Raw genomic sequence first — 15655 nt, forward strand, 5'->3', positions numbered from 1 at the left:
CTTGGGAGCCTGGAATGTCTCGTTCAGTGTGAGTCTGTGTGGGGAAGGTTGGGGTCCCAGGCCGGGGCGGGAGGTATGGGGGTGATGCACAACTGCGAGAAGGGAGTCAGGCGTGTGCGGACTGTGCCCTGCCTGCCTTCCCCCCGCCCCCAGCACTGCCCCACCTCCTTCCTCTTTTTCATTCTGTGCTCCTACTTCAGTGCCTTTGCCTTTTGAGGACACACTCTCCTTCCTCTTCTACAGCTTTGCAGGACTCCCCTTTCCCCTGCTCTGCTTGCCCAATTCCAGCTCAGTTCTTGTTTTTTAAATAAAAATGTAAATTTCTTTTTTTTTCTTGGAAGTTTTTTTCAATCAAAAAATTTTTTTCAGTGAAAAATTTTAAGGAATTACCTGGTGGTCCAGTGGTTAGGACTCCACGCTTCCATTGCAGGGGAACCAGTTCGATCCCTGGTCAGGGAACTAAGATCCTGCAAGACGCGTGGCCAAAAAAAAGAAAAAATTTTTAATGAAAATTGTGTGTGTTTTAAATTGTGGTAAAATCTATATGACTTAAAGTTACCATTTTAGCCATTTTTAAGCGTACAGTTCTGTGCTATTAAGTACATTCACATTGCTGCGTAACCATTACCACCATCGGGGGCAACCACCAGTCTACTTTCTGTCTCTGTGAACCTGACTCCTTCAGGTACCGCATACGAGTGGAGCCGTAAACCTGTTTCTTAAAGCTCAGAGGACAGGCCACCTCCTCTGAGAAGTCTCCCGGACTCCCGGGCAGAGAATTCATGTGATAGGCTTCAAGCCTCTGCCCGCCTTCCCCACCCCAGCAGGGGAGGCCTCCAGAGGGGCTTCTCACCCAGCCTCCTGCTTCCATGGAGTGGGCTTCACTCGGATCAGGAGGAAATTCTTTGAACTTCTTTGGAGTCGTTGATGACGGTAATGGTGGTGATGTTGATGACGATGATGGTGGTGATGTTGACAGTGACAGCCACGATGAAGAGGGCGGGCAATCTTTGGCCCTTCTGCTGACATACTTCTCTGACCAGGGCAGTCCTGGAGGCCAAGAGTGTGTCTATTACCATCCTGTGCCAAGGCTGGGCACTGCCTGGACCTGAGTACTGGGTGGCAGGGGAGGACCGCAACTCTGTCACCCTCGTGACATCAGCCCCTCATCCTCTGGCCCTGCCACTCCCACCACGGCCCATGGTGCTGACCCTGGTGATGCTGATCCTGGTTGTCCTTGGCTGTGCCTTTCCCTCTCTCCTTAACCTGGGCGGGGGTGTCCTGGAAGCCTGGCCCATGATGCTCTCCCCCACCACTGGCACTGATTGGAACACGCTAGCCCAGTCGGCTGGAAGGCTCTTCTTAGTACATTTTTTTCTTTCTTCTTTTTTTTGGCCACACCGCGCAGCTTGTGGTATCTTAGTTCCCTGACCAGGGATTAAACCCGTGCCCCCTGCAATGGAAGCACGGAGTCCTAACCACTGGACTGCCAGGGAATTCCCATCCTTAGTACTTTTTTGTGTTATGAGTGGGTAGGGCTGGGGAAACGAAGGCACAGGGAGGTGCCCTGACTTGCCCAGGCCACCCTAGAAACCTACTCCCCTTGCTGGTCTCTGGGCTCTGGGACCACACGGAGAAGCAGCCTGCAGGGCCCCTGTGCAGGAGATAGGTCAGACCCTAGGCTCTGTGCCAGGTGTGGGAGCCACCGGACCTGGCTTCAAATCCCAGTCTGCTCACTCCTTTTGGTGGCCATGGCTCAATCCTCATCTGTAAGTGGAATGCATGATGGGCTGCTTCTCAGAGCAGCTGGGGCACTCCGTGAGGCAAGCATGCCAGGTCCAGGCCAGGCTCGAGGCAGAGTCTCAGCAAATATCCCCTCTGCCCTCCTTTCCTGTTCTGAGGTATGTAGTGGGCAGCTCAGTGGTATAGACAGCCTGCAGAGAGGGAGGCTCAAGTCCTGGCCCCACCTCTGACCCACTCAGAACGTCAGTATCTTCATCTGCCTCTCCTAGATGCTGTGTTGTGCACGTGTGATGGGCCACGCACAGGGGCTGCGAAGGCCACCCCCAGCTTTGTTCTCCTTGAGGGAGATGGAAGGGGCTGTGTTAGGCTGACCCTGAGGCAACGTGGGAAGAGGGCCAAGTGGGAAGCAGGTCCTGGCCCTCAGGGTCTGCCAGGGCCCACGTGGCAGACACTCCAGCGGTTGTGAAGGGGGCTATTCCCTGAGTCCAGGACCTCTCATGGGGCCTGTGGAGCCTCTCCCTTCTCCTGCTGTGTGCACAGAGTGAGCTGCCAATTCCTGTTCCGTTTAAGTTTCCAAGTCAAGGTAAGGGGTGGGGGTGGGATTGCTAAGTCCTTAAACCTCCAGGGAGGCAGTGGAGGGCGCACTGGGCAGAGACAGAGGCTCAGCGTTGCCCTGTCCTCCTGTGAGAGCACCGGCAAATCCCCTCCCCTTTGGGGACTCGGGTTCCCCCGTTCCTCCACAGGCAGGGAGCTGGGCTTGGAGTCAGGTGTGACCTCAGGGGACTCACCTCCTTCTCCTGGCTCCTTTTCCCCACCTGGGTATGAGAGGTTTCGGTCAGACCAAGGCAGGACTTTGCTTTGTGAGCAGGGACACCTGGCACAAAAGTCACTCTCCATTTGTTACTAAGTCTTGCTCCGGGATTGCCAGGGTCAAAAAGGCCCTTGCAGACTGCCGTGTCCACTTGATAGATGGGGAAAGTGAGGCTGCGGGGATGAGGCGACCTGCCTGGGGCCCTAGCGGGGAGTCAACGCCAGGCCAGCCCCAGGCCCAGGTCCCCCCGTTTCCCGGATGCTTTTCCTCCCGCAGCGTCCTGGGCTGCCTCCCAGGGGTAGAACTCGGACGGCGGGCGGCGCGGAGGGCGCGCGCCTGCTGCCCCCATGTGGCCGCCGCGGGCGCTGCAGGCCGGGCCCGGGTCACGCGGGGCGGGGGTGCTCCTTGGTGCCAAGCCCGGGGCCGACGCGAGGGGCACGGGCAGAGAGAAGACGGGCCCTGACTACCCAAAACTCTCAGGACTGAGACTGCGACCCCTAGAAGTGCCCTGAATGCGTTCACTTACAATTGAGAAACTAGGGATGATTCTGGGAGGCTATGTCACTTGAACAGGTGGCCCTGAGTGTTGGTGATCGCTCTGCCTTGGAGGGGTGCCAGGCCCAGTGACAAGCACCTAGTAAGCCTGGCAGGTAATAAACACTCCTTCCCTTTCCCTTTCTGGCTGGAACAGTCAGGAAGGCTACCTGAAGGAGGCAGGCCTTGAAGGTAAGGGCTGATTCAGAGAGATCCAGAGTGAGCTGCTTGGCTCCTCTATCACCTGGGGTCCCTGTGCACGAGACCAAGGGATGCTGTAGTCACAGCTGCTCTCCCAGGCCCCAGAGCACCCAAAAGTCCAGCTTGGAGAGATCTCCTCCTGAGAGAGGGGAGAGATAACAAAGCCCCCTTCCCACCCTCAATTCATTCCTATTGGCCCCGAGCCCAGCCAGCCTATGTTGGAAAAATCTCCCTGTTCTCATTGTCTCTGCTCCAGGCAAGGCTTGTCCTCTGGAAGGAAACAAGCATTTATTGAAGAGCCTGCTCTGCTCTCATCATTTCTCTTGACCCACAGCATCACTGCCCTGAGAGCCAGGTACCATTACTACCTGATACAGCTGGGGATATGGAGGCTCAGGGTGTGAGGGTCTTGCTGAAAAGGCCACTTGACTGCAGAGCTGGGAGCTAGCCACTGGGCAGTGCTGCCTTTGCGAATGGCTCCCCCTCTTGTGTGAGCTCCTGGGGACAGGGCTATGCCTGGCCTGAGTCCAGCAGGCTCTTAGTGAATTTTGAGTGAGTGAACAAAGGCATGAATGAATGACAGTTTGGTCTGTGAATGATCCAGAGACATCACCTTAAGACTCCAAGACACTGTGGATCTGAAATGTCAGAGAGAATCAGCTGGGAATGTGCAGAGTCGCTTCCAAAAGGACACAAAGGAACTGGTACTGGTGGTTGCCTCTGGGCATGGGGGTGGAGAATGAGGAGAGAAGGAGATTTACTTTTCTGTTTGAATGTTTATCTTATATATCATAACGTGCATATATCATAATGTGTTATAATCATAATACATTATGTGCATGTTTAATAAATGAGTTCAGAAGTAAATAATCACCTGGGGAGCTCCTTAAACATGTGGACTCCTGGGCTGCAGCTCCAGAGGGTGGAAGCAGTGGGTTTGGGGGTGGTGGGGGACTAGGATAAGTTCCCCAGGTGATTCTGTTACAGGTGGCCCTGAGCCACACTACAGAAACAAAATCACCAGCTGGGTCCTCTTCCCACTGGCCACCAGCTGGGTTAATTTGCATGGTCTTTTGCATATATTTGCATGACGTCTCTGGTTCCAAATGAAGCCTGTGTCAGCCTTTATCCTGAGGGAAGCCTCTTCCTGCCCCACCACATCCCCCATCATTGCCCCCATCCCCAGACCTGGACAGCCTGGACAAGCCCCTTCCTCCTCATCCCCTATCCACCAGCTAAATGTGTCATTCTTTTACCCCATCTCCACATTCTCCCAGTTCCCCAAGGCTGGCACACACATGTCACCTCCCCCAGCTGAGTCAGCTGAGTCTGCTCCCCATCCCACACTCTCTACCCCTTCCTCTGAACTCCAAAATACTTGAACCTCTCTCACGTGCATCTCTGTGCACTGAGCACACACGGTGGGCCCAGGGCTGAGCCAGGCCCTTCACTCATCTCATCCCACCCAGTCCTCCAGAGACCCCTGTGAGAGCAGACCCCATTAGGCCCATTTTACAGATGAGAAAACTGAGCCTTAGGGAAATCACATGACTTACCAGAAAGTGACAGCTCTTTCCATTCCACAGACCTGCCTCCTAAAATGCCCTTTTGGCATATTCACTCTTCTCATGCTAATTGCATTTGGGTTTTGTCTTGCTTGGTTGCTCTAATTGGGTCTTTAAAATTACCTGGGTCATACACACTTACTGTAAAGTCATGCAAACAATCAAGAAATATTTGAATAAAATATGAACCCCCCCCCCCCAGGCATGACACTCTCTAGGAAGAGCTGCTGTGAACAGTCTGGGGTCTCCTTCTGACCTCTTATGCATTTACATACAGATGTAATATAGGCAAATATATAGGCATAGCATTTTTATTGTTAACATGTACATGCAAAAAATATACAATTCAAAGGAAAACAATGCAGACATCCATGTACTCACCATCCATAAAGATTGCCAGCATCTTAGAAGCACACCTTTGTGCCCCTCCGCAGCTGCACCCTCCTTCCTCTTCTGACTTTCCTTATAGGTTGGTCACATATATGTACTCTTAAATAACAAATTTAGGAGGAGAACTGTTAAATTATTGTGTGTGCAACATGTTCAACTCTATTAGGCAAGGCTAAACTATTTTCCAAGGAGATTGAACCAATTTTTACTCCCACCCAGAGGGAAGGAGAGTCCCCACTGAGCCATATCCTTGCCAAATGTGGAACTGTTCAACTTTGTGATTTTTACCAAGCTAGTGGGAGTAAAATTCCAACTCACTGTGGCTTTAATTTACTTTTCCTGTTTACTAATGATATTTAATATCTTCTTGTTTATGTCTTCCATATCCTTAGCAATTCTTTTATCTTCTTGATATATGGGCAATTGAAAGAGTTGTGATAAAATCTCTGATTATGATCATGGATTTGTTTATGTCTCCTTGTTTTGCTTTGTATGTTTTGAAGTTGTGTTATCAGATGCATAAGAGTTTAGAATTGTTATATCTTCCTGGAGTTACATATTCCTTGTTTCTAATAATGCTTTTGTCTTGAAGCTTAGTTTGTCTGTTTAAATAATGATAAATCTTTTGATTTTGATCTTTTCCAAGGTAAAGAAGGACTATTCTTCTTATCTGGGTCAAATCACTTCTGAACTACCAGTTGGCCTTAGTGAGAAGTGACTTGACTTCTTATTTTGAAAATATTTGTATTATGGAAACCTTTCAACATATACAAAAGTACAGAATTGTATAAAATGACCTCCCATGTAACCATCAACCAGCTTAGACATATACCAAATCAACATATTTATCCCCACCAGCTCCCCCATCCCATATTATTTTAAAGCAAATCCCGTATGTCATATAAATTATTCCTTAAATATTTGAATATGTATCTCTAAGAGGAAAGGACTTAAGAAAAAACCCAAGTCCCATTATCATCCTGTAACAATAATTTCCTAACATCATCAAATATCAGTTTGTTTATTTGTTTGTTTCAGTCAGGATCTAAATAAGGCCTGTGAGAGCGTGTAGTTGGTCAATGTCTCCTACGTCTCATTCAATCTATAGGTTCCTACCCTAACTCTTTTATTTTCCTTGCAATTTGTTTGTTGAAGAAACCAGACCATTTGTCCTTTATATAAAAATATTTTGTTTGATGAGATTATGTAGATAATGTTCTTTAGCAATATATATTGGCCATATTTCCTCTCAGAACATATAAGTCAATTTTGGGTTTTTAGCTGGTATTCAGAACGCCATAGTTACTATTTTTTTTTCTTAATTAGACGTATTTTAGCAGCAAGTTTTTAAAAAATAAATAAATTTATTTATTTATGGCTGCATTAGGTCTTCGTTGCTGTGCACGGGCTTTCTCTAGTTGTGGCGAGCGGGGGCTACTCTTCGTTGCGGTGCACAGGCTTCTCATTGCGGTGGCCTCTCTTGTTGTGGAGCACAGGCTCTAGGCACGCAGCCTTCAGTAGTTGCAGCATGCGGGCTCAGTAGTTGTGGCGCACAGGCTTAGTTGCTCCGCGGCATGTGGGATCTTCCTGGACCAGGGCTCGGACCCGTGTCCCCTGCATTGGCAGGTGGATTCTTAACCACTGTACCACCAGGGAAGTCCCATAGTTAATATTTTTTTAAAAAATGTCTTATCTCCTCTACTTACCTACTATGAGCATTGGATGTGCGAATTCACTCAACAAACATTTAATGAGCACCTACTATGTGTCAGGCCCTATGCCAGATCCTGAGAAAAATAATAGTGAACAAGCCAAAAACATTTCTGGAGCTTCAACTCAAACTTTGGTGGTCTGCAGAATCCCTGAAGAGACCCTGTTAAAATGCAGGTCCCAGGGTCCCATCCCAGACAGGCTGTCAGGGGTCTTGGGTGGGGCCCAGGAATGGGCACCTTTGGTCAAGTGCTGTCCTGTGGAAATCTGAGCCACAAATACAAGCCACATTTGTCAATTTCGATTTTCTAGTACTAATTACATAACAAGGTGAAAAGAAACAGGTGAAAAGTCCCTTACAGAAAATTTTAATTATATATTTTAATACATAAAATAAAATTTATTTAATATATAAATAAAATATTTTAATTACATATTTTATTTAACCCAATTTATCTGAAGTATAATTTTTAACATGTAATCAATCATAAAAAATTATAAGTGAGATATTTTGTATTCTTTTTTTAAGTACTAAGCCCTCGAAATCGGTTGTGTGTTTTACATTTACAGCACTTCTCAACTCCGACCAGCCACGAGTCAAGTGCTCGCTGTGGGTCGTGGCTACTATACCTGACAGCGCAGCCGGTGACCTGGTCTGGATGCCCGGGGGCCACAGCAGGAGCAACGCTGGACTGGATAATGTCTGTGAAGAGCACTTAGCAGATTCTGGTGTCCCAAACAAAATATGGGGACAAAGACACCTGGGCCCAAATCCCGCCTCCAACCTTCTGCCCTTTCCTTGGAAGTGGCTTCACCTCCAGAGCTTGAATCTCCGCGCCTAGAACGGGCGAATTGTCCTGCCTCGAGGTAGTGGAGGAGCATCTAATGAGACGGTGTGAGGCGCCCTCTGGGTGTCGGTGGCAAGGAGGCGTGAAGGATGCGGAGAGGTTTGGATACCGAGAGAGGGCGGAGCAGGGCTCAAGCCTCAGAGACCCTGTGAGCGGTGGGCGGGGGCTTCCCAACACCGCAGGGACCGGAATGAGGGGACACGTCCGCCGGGTGCACTCAGCCTGCAGCCCCCGAGGCCACCACGGGGCGGCGCTGTGGGACAGGGACCCCGGGGATCGCGCCGGGACCCCCGGGGCTGGCATGCGGCCCGAGAATTTTTAGTAACCACTTGCCTGGCGTGGATTTCCCCCGGGAGGGGAGGATGGGATCATTCTGGTTCCCTCTGCGGCAGGAGGGGAAACTGAGGCGAGGAACGGTTTCCCCCCCTCACTTTTAAAAATTCAACCAACAGCTGATGTGATGGAAGGAACTCAGGCTTCAGAGTCCCGGTGAGGTCGCGGCTCTGACCAGCTGAGGAACCTTGACTCGTAGGCAATTCAAGCTCCCAGGCTGGTTTTCACACCTGTAAAATGGGGATACCAGTACCTCCCAGGGCAGGAGCAGGACCACAGCTGATGATGGCTAGAAAGGGGCTTTGCCAACTGTCTGGTGCGGAGCCAGGGTCAACACCTGCACAAGGATTGAAAGGTGCACTTTGAAGGATGGGGATAAAAATAACAACTGCCATGAGCTAAGTGATTAATCTCCTTTACACTCTCATAACAGCCCATGAGGTTGGTGGTACTATTGCACCCATGTTCCAGATGAGAAAACTGAGTCTCAGAGACATGGTGCGGTTTGCCTGAGGTCACATAGCCCAGCAGAGCCTGTCCCCGACTCCCGGGTTCTGTGCTCGCGTCTGACCAGACGTTAGCTGAGGCTGGAGAGGGTGGACCTCTTCTTGCCCAGCCGTTGTCTTTCATCTCTGGTTCCTGGTTTCCTTCCTCCCTTCTCCTTCCTTCCTTCTCAGCCTCTCTGGCCTCCCCCTCCATCTCCCCCCAGGTTGCCAGTCTCCCCATTAAAACAAGGAGCCTCTCCATGCCCATGACTCATGCCTGCCAATCAGAGTGGTCCATGCCCCTGGCCTCAGTGGTGGGCTCAGGGCATGTGCCTCAAGCCTGTCCAGTGGATTCTGGGAGGGTTGGAACTGTTGGAAGAGGGCCTGTCTCCTTTTGCCTGCCTAGAAGCTGAGCAGTTGTGAGCCTGGGCTTCTGGAAATGTGACTTCACTTTTACCCCAGAGGAGCTGACTGACCTGTGGGCTCATGCACTGGGATGCAGCTGAAGCATCTCCAGTCTTCCGCCTGCCCCACCCTGCCCCCACCTCCCACCCATCTCCACCCCTCTCCCACCACCGACTCACCAGACCTAGGATCTGAGAGTCGAAGGGCCCCAAGATGTGGGTCCCCCAACCCCCTACTTCCACCGGGAAAGTTCTCAGCGCCACGTTGACAGGTGAGGCAGGTGTGCCAAGCAAGGAGGTTTGTCCGAAGATGCACAGCTGGTGAGCAGTGGGCCCACCGGCTAGAATCCCATCAAGGCATTCATTCCATTCCACATCTAGCAAACCTCTTGAACCCCTGCCCAGAGGCCAGCTATGAGGGTGTGGGGTGTGGCTCTGGAGACAGACCCACCCCCACCCAACCCTGGGCTCAAATCTTACTCAATAGTGATCTTGGGCAAATTATTGCACTTCTCTATGCCTGTCTCTTATCTGTAAAACAAGGGAAACAGTGAAGTCCCCTTGTGTCTCCAGAAACCCCAAACATTCTGCCCATTGTAGCAGTCCCTTCTTTCATGGGACCATGCTTTGCTCATGCCATCCCTCTACTTAGATTCCTTCCAGAGTGACCATAGAGTGGTTAAAAGCATGGACTCTGGGCCCAGGCAGTCTGGCTTCCAATCCCATCTGCAGATGAGAAGGGAAAGGGAACCACAGGTGTAAAGGCACTGAGGTAAGAAACTGTGTAGCACCGGGGAGAGGGTTCTGTGGGGCTGAATGAGTAAGCTGTATGGCTGCACTGCTGATCTAGCACCCTGTCTCCCTCCTCTGCCCCCTTGAGAATTTCTGCTCTCCCTGGGATAGGGCTTCGGAAACAGGGACTGGCTTGAAGGTTCCTGGGACCTCATTTGAATAATACAGTGGAGAACTGGGGGGTCCCGATTCGCATGATGGCCCTCTGGGAGAAATAGTGTCCCAGAGGCAGGAGAGGCCCAAGGTCACAGCTTGGCAATGCCTGGCAGGATGGGGGAGGGGGGAGGGGGTTTGCTGCAGGCCCTCAGCAGCCAAACACCCTCGCATGGAGCTCTGGGCCTCTCCACGGAGGAGCTGGAAGCTGAAATAGGACTCTATTTTGGGGGCCTGAGGCGAGCTGGAGTCACTTCCCTGCCAGATGGGAGAGGTTGCCTCAGTCTCTTCGAGGCCAGGCTCTCCGCCCTGCAGGAGTGGCAAGGTGTGGGCCTTGATAGTGCATTCGTCATCTCCCTCTGTCCTCCCAGCTGCCCTGGGAAGGGTAGCTGGGGCTTTCCCCATTTCACAGAAGAACAGACAGGTTCAGAGAGGCCAAGTCGCTTGTGCAAGATCACTCAGCAGCAAGTGGCAAAGCCAGGATTCAGCTGGGGCCTGGATGACGCCCTAGCCTGTGCGCTAACCACAGCGGCGTACCTGAGCGTGACCTCAACAAGCAGAAGGCGAAGCCGTTTCCTGAGCACCTACTGTGTGCCGGCCCCTCTCACACACTAGCTCAGTGAGCCCAAGCCGCGCCCTGGCAGGAAGCCATCATCACCCCCATTTCACAGACAGGACTGAGGAGAAGGGTCAGGCTTGGGATGCCCTGGCCTTAGCTGGGCATCTGAGTTACTGCACGACCACGGGCAGATCCCTTCTCCTTTGCTGGCCTCAGTCTCCCCATCTGTAATTCGAGGAGGTGGGCTCAGGTCTGTGACGTGTCTCCCAGGGAGGCTGACAGAGAGCTGGGGGCGGGGAGGTGGCCAGGATGACAGAAGGAGTTTTTCAAGCCTACCTTCCCCTGCCCGCTGCTTCCTGCAAACTCATTTTCCAGATCTTCAAGTCAGGCCCACCTGTCTCCAAGGGAAGAGAAGGAATTTGCATTTCCTGAGCGCAGACCAGGCCTGACGCTGTGTGGCGGGATCCACGTGCACGATGCCATCTAGTCCACACGCTGTGGCCCCTGTGGAAGTTGGACAGTTGTTATTGGGTGGTTCTTACAGCTGAAGCCCAGAGAGGGGAAGCAAATCGCTCAGGACAACCCAGAGAGGAAGGGGCGCCACTGGCCCCTCGCCAAGGCTGTGGGCTCCTAGCCCTTCCTTCTCTGCTGTGTCCTTCCTGATGCCACCAAGAGCCAGGGCCTTCCTCAGCCACAGGCCGTGCTCCCAGCCCCCAGCCTGGGTTCTGGGCCGCCAGGGGACTGCAAGGCCATTTGTGGGCCCCCTCGTCACCCACGCCTTCCCTGCAGAGACTGGACTAGAAATAGCCCTGTCCATCCTCGCCATGGTTCCCACCTTGCCCGCTCGCCATGCTCACCTGTGCGTGTCCTCCCTCCTCGCACCTGTCAGCGAGCAGACAGGAGCCAAGCTGCCCCTCCCACTTCCCGTCAGTCATCTGTCCCGCCACGCCCCCCTGCTGAGGCTCCTCTGGCAGCACCCCCGCTTCTGCCTGTCTCGTCGCTGAGCCCAGAAAACTGCCCCATCTGTTCCTGCTGCCCCATCCAGCTTCTTTCAGAGGCCCCAGAAGCAGCTTAAAGGCTTCATGGAGGCCGGACCCCATCAGGGCTGCCGACCTGCCGGCCACTCCAGCCCACTGGCCGCCATATGCAGCTTCCCGAAGGCCTCTCCCGTCACTCGCTCCTCTGCTGCAAGACCCCCCAGGTCTCCCCACTGCCTGCAGGAAAAGGCTCCTCAGCCTGCTGGACTCACCTCCTCACCTGGCCCAGCCCCCCAAGAGTAGCTGTCCTCCCCCCAACACGCGCCCGCCTCCCCCACCTCGCTCTCCTATCAGCCAACCTCCGCTGCGGCTCAGGGTCTAAAACACCAACAACTGTAAGGCCAGAAAGCCCTGGCAGAGCCCTGAGCTGCTCTATGACCTTGGGTAATTCACGTGGCCTCGCTGAGCCTCCTCATCTGTAAAATGGGGATAATAATAGAACCCTCCATTCCGTCCCCACGCCCTGAACCCTCTCCTACCTCCACGGACCCGCCCTCAGCCCCCCGGTCCAGGTGTTGGCAGGGAGGCCCAGGAGGAGGAGAGGAAGGAAGGGCTTAGACAGGCCTGGAAGGAGCTGAGAAGGAGAGGACAGCAAGCTGAGCCTTGGCTCTGCCTGGCAGGGAAGGTCCCAGAAGCACGAGGCACAGGTGCTGTCCTCCAGACCCTCATTCCAAGGGGCCACATCCCAGAAGGAGGCAATCCTAGTGACAGGTCGGGGGTCAGGAGCCTGATTCTGGATTGAGCTCTGCACCTGCCTCTTTGTATGATGTCTCAAACCCCCTCCCTGGGCCTGTTTTCCCCCATCCATGGGTACCAGGAGTCCCCTCTTGGCCTCCTTCCCACTGTGGGCACTGTGAGAGCTGACACCAGCCAGTAGGGGCTCTGGCCTACCTGCCCTGTTGCCATGGCACCTGCAGCGCAGTGGACAGCTATGGCGACTGTAACCAAGGAGCCCTGGCTGCTGTCCCAAGCTTGAGCATGGAGTGTTGGGAATTGCCCACGGTCCCATTTGGCATTGGCAGCAGGGCCAAGGCCAGAGGGCTCAGGACTCCCAGCTCTCTCCCAGCACCACAGCCCAAGGTTGAACGGCTGTGGGCCCAGGCCCCAGCTACATCTTTGCCTGTTTGGTTCAGTGCTGAATCCCCTCTGCTAGACCAGGCTCCTCCTTGTGCGTAGTAGGTGCTCAACAAATATTTGTTCCATGAAGGAATGAATGAATGACACAGAAGGCCTTTGAAATCTCTAATGGGTGGGGCTGATGTGTGAGCTGATGGCCAGGACCTGGGCAAATGCCTCTGGTTGGGATCCCAAAGGGCTTGTGTAGGGATACTGTATCAGGTTTGAGGCAGTGAACAGAGTAAGTGGGGGGCCCTGGAGGTTGCCAGTGATTGCGGGAGGGGACAAAGATAGGCTTGGGCGTCGACCCAATTTTGCCAAGTGCCAATTCTGTCCTTCCCCACAGCCTCCCTGAGACCTTCAGATGTTCTGAAAGACACAGGAACATATGTGCCAGGTCCCTGGAGGTCATTAAGTCCAGTGTCTAACTTTGAAGATGAAGGAAATGAGTTTCAGAAAACTGAAGAGATTATCCAGAATCACATAGTAACTCAGAACCCAAACTCCTTCTCTAGCCTTCCAGTCCTCATATACTGTGATCTGAGTGACCTGTCAGTTTTCCCTTTTTGCATGGCTGCCAGGAAGCTCAGGGGTCAGTTTTCAAACTGTGTCTCATATGGTAAACCCATCAAAATCCTGACTGGAAGACAACTCACATTTATTATTATTATTTTTAAATTAATTATTTATTTATTTAAATTAGTTTATTTATGTATTTATTTTTGGCTGTGTTGGGTCTTTGTTGCTGCACGCGGGCTTTCTCTAGCTGCAGAGAGCGGGAGCTACTCTTCGTTGTGGTGCGCGGGCTTCTCATTGTGGTGGCTTCTCTTGTTGTGGAGCACGGGCTCTAGGTGCACGGGCTTCAGTAGTTGTGGCACGCAGGCTCAGTAGTTGTGGCTCGCAGGCTCTAGAGCGCAGGCTCAGTAGTTGTGGCACATGGGCTTAGTTGCTCCGCGGCATGTGGGATCTTCCCAGACCAGGGCTCGAACCCGTGTCCCCTGCATTGGCAGGCAGATTCTTAACCACTGCGCCACCAGAGAAGTCCTCACATTTATTTGGATCCAGTAATATGCCCAAGACCATGCTGTGACCAGTCACGTATGAGATCTCATTTAACCCAAACAACAAGCATGTGACACAGATATGAATGGCCCTTCCTAACAGATGAGGAAACAGGTTCCTAGACATAAATCAACTTGCCCAAAGTCACTAAGCTAGTAACTGGTAGTGGCAGAATTCACACCTAGGACCCCCTGGCTCTCATACTCATGATCTTTCCTCTACAAATATTGACATAAATGCCATTGCTCTTGGCTCCGTGCCCTGGTACCAGCGCTGTGCCCATTGCCGGCCGGTCTTCCTTGTCTGCGCTCACCCTCTCCACAGGGGACCCCTGGAGGAGCTGTGGAGGGGGAGCTTGGTTTTGAAACTTCTCCCCTTTCTAATCCTGGGAACCCAGCTCTACACCGTCCTTGTGCAAAGGTTCAGATGCTGGGGGTTGCATTTTTAGAGAGTCTGACAAACACAGTCCAGAATTCTGTTAGTACTTAGCCTGAGCAGATAGCCACAAGAAGAAAAAAAGTTAAAAAAAAAAAAAGGCACGAAGACGTTGATCACAGCACTGTGTATCTTGGAGAAATGCTGAGATTCATCTGGATACAGGAGGGGAAGGATTAAGCCAACAGAGCTCATCAGAGCGCTGGCTTCATGGGCGGGACCCAAGCTCGGTTCAGTGCTCCGTGGTCTCTGTCTTGAAGTTCTTAATTTTTTCTTTGAACTTGTAAGTTTTATGAGTGAAGTCCAGTGGGATGAAGTGGCATGCACATGAGCAGAGGAGGTAATCTGAAGAAAGGAAGAAGTTTTATTTTTAGTGCCTTTAATGGCACAGTGTTCCCGACTTGTGAACAAGGGACACACATGTTCATTTTGCAGTGGACCCCACAAAGTGTGTCGTTGGTGCGGTGAAAAGGGCACGGGGCTGGGGTCCAGGAGAGTGGAGTTCAAGGTTATTCCCCTCTGGGCCTCAGTTTCCCCACCTGTAAATGAGGGGTTGGCCCGCTGACCTCTATGATTTTATGAACATTATATTGAACATTATGAACATTATATTGTCATTAAAAATGGAAAATGAGGTTAGGCCTCCGCACTTTCACTGCTGAGGGCGTGGGTTCAATCCCTGGTCAAGGAACTAAGACCCTGCAAGCACGCAGCACGGCCCAAACAAACAAATAAATAAATAAAACAGCCAATATCCTCAGCTACCCCCCTCCCCCCCACCAGGGGTTTGCTCAGCAGTGCTGGGCCACAGGACCCTCTATAAGAATAAAAATAAAAAATGGAAAATGTGTAGAACCCGTCAATACCAAAAGAAAATCAGTACTCAGAAAAAGCTACAGTGAGAAAAACCAGATCCAGGAAGAAGGGGCTGGGATCATAGCCACGGGATCTAACTAAATTAGCCTAACAAAGATAAGGCGAGAATTCGACGAGGTGAAACAGCTGAGTTGAATGCCTTCTAGGTTCTTTTCTATTTTTCCTTACGCAATTTGCCTTCATAAGGAAAATGCGTTTTTTCAGAAGCTGGGGAGGAGGAAGCAAAGATGAACCTAGAAGAATTAGACCCGAGTGGTGGGGTTTTAGACGGGATGAGGGCAGGCTGTCAGCTGGGTGAGCCCTCACCGCTCTCTCCCTTTCTCTCACCAGATGTCCCGGGGCTGTGACTGAAGGAGGGTAGAGAGGGGACAGGGCAGGGCCTCCGCTTCCTGGCCCCTCAGGGGAGATGGGGTGGAGCCAGGAAGGGCTCGGCGACTCCTCCAAGGCCCCTTCCGTGACTCCAAGCTAGTGATATATATCTAAGGTTCTTACACCCCCAGATTCAGCGATCCCCCCATCTCAGTGCCGCCAGGAGCGGGGAGTGAAGTGAGAGATCAGAGGAGCTGCCTGCCAGGGAGCAGGGGAGGGGAAGGCAGGTGGG

Source organism: Balaenoptera musculus, chromosome 10, assembly GCF_009873245.2.
Source record: "Balaenoptera musculus isolate JJ_BM4_2016_0621 chromosome 10, mBalMus1.pri.v3, whole genome shotgun sequence".
NCBI lineage: Eukaryota > Metazoa > Chordata > Mammalia > Artiodactyla > Balaenopteridae > Balaenoptera > Balaenoptera musculus.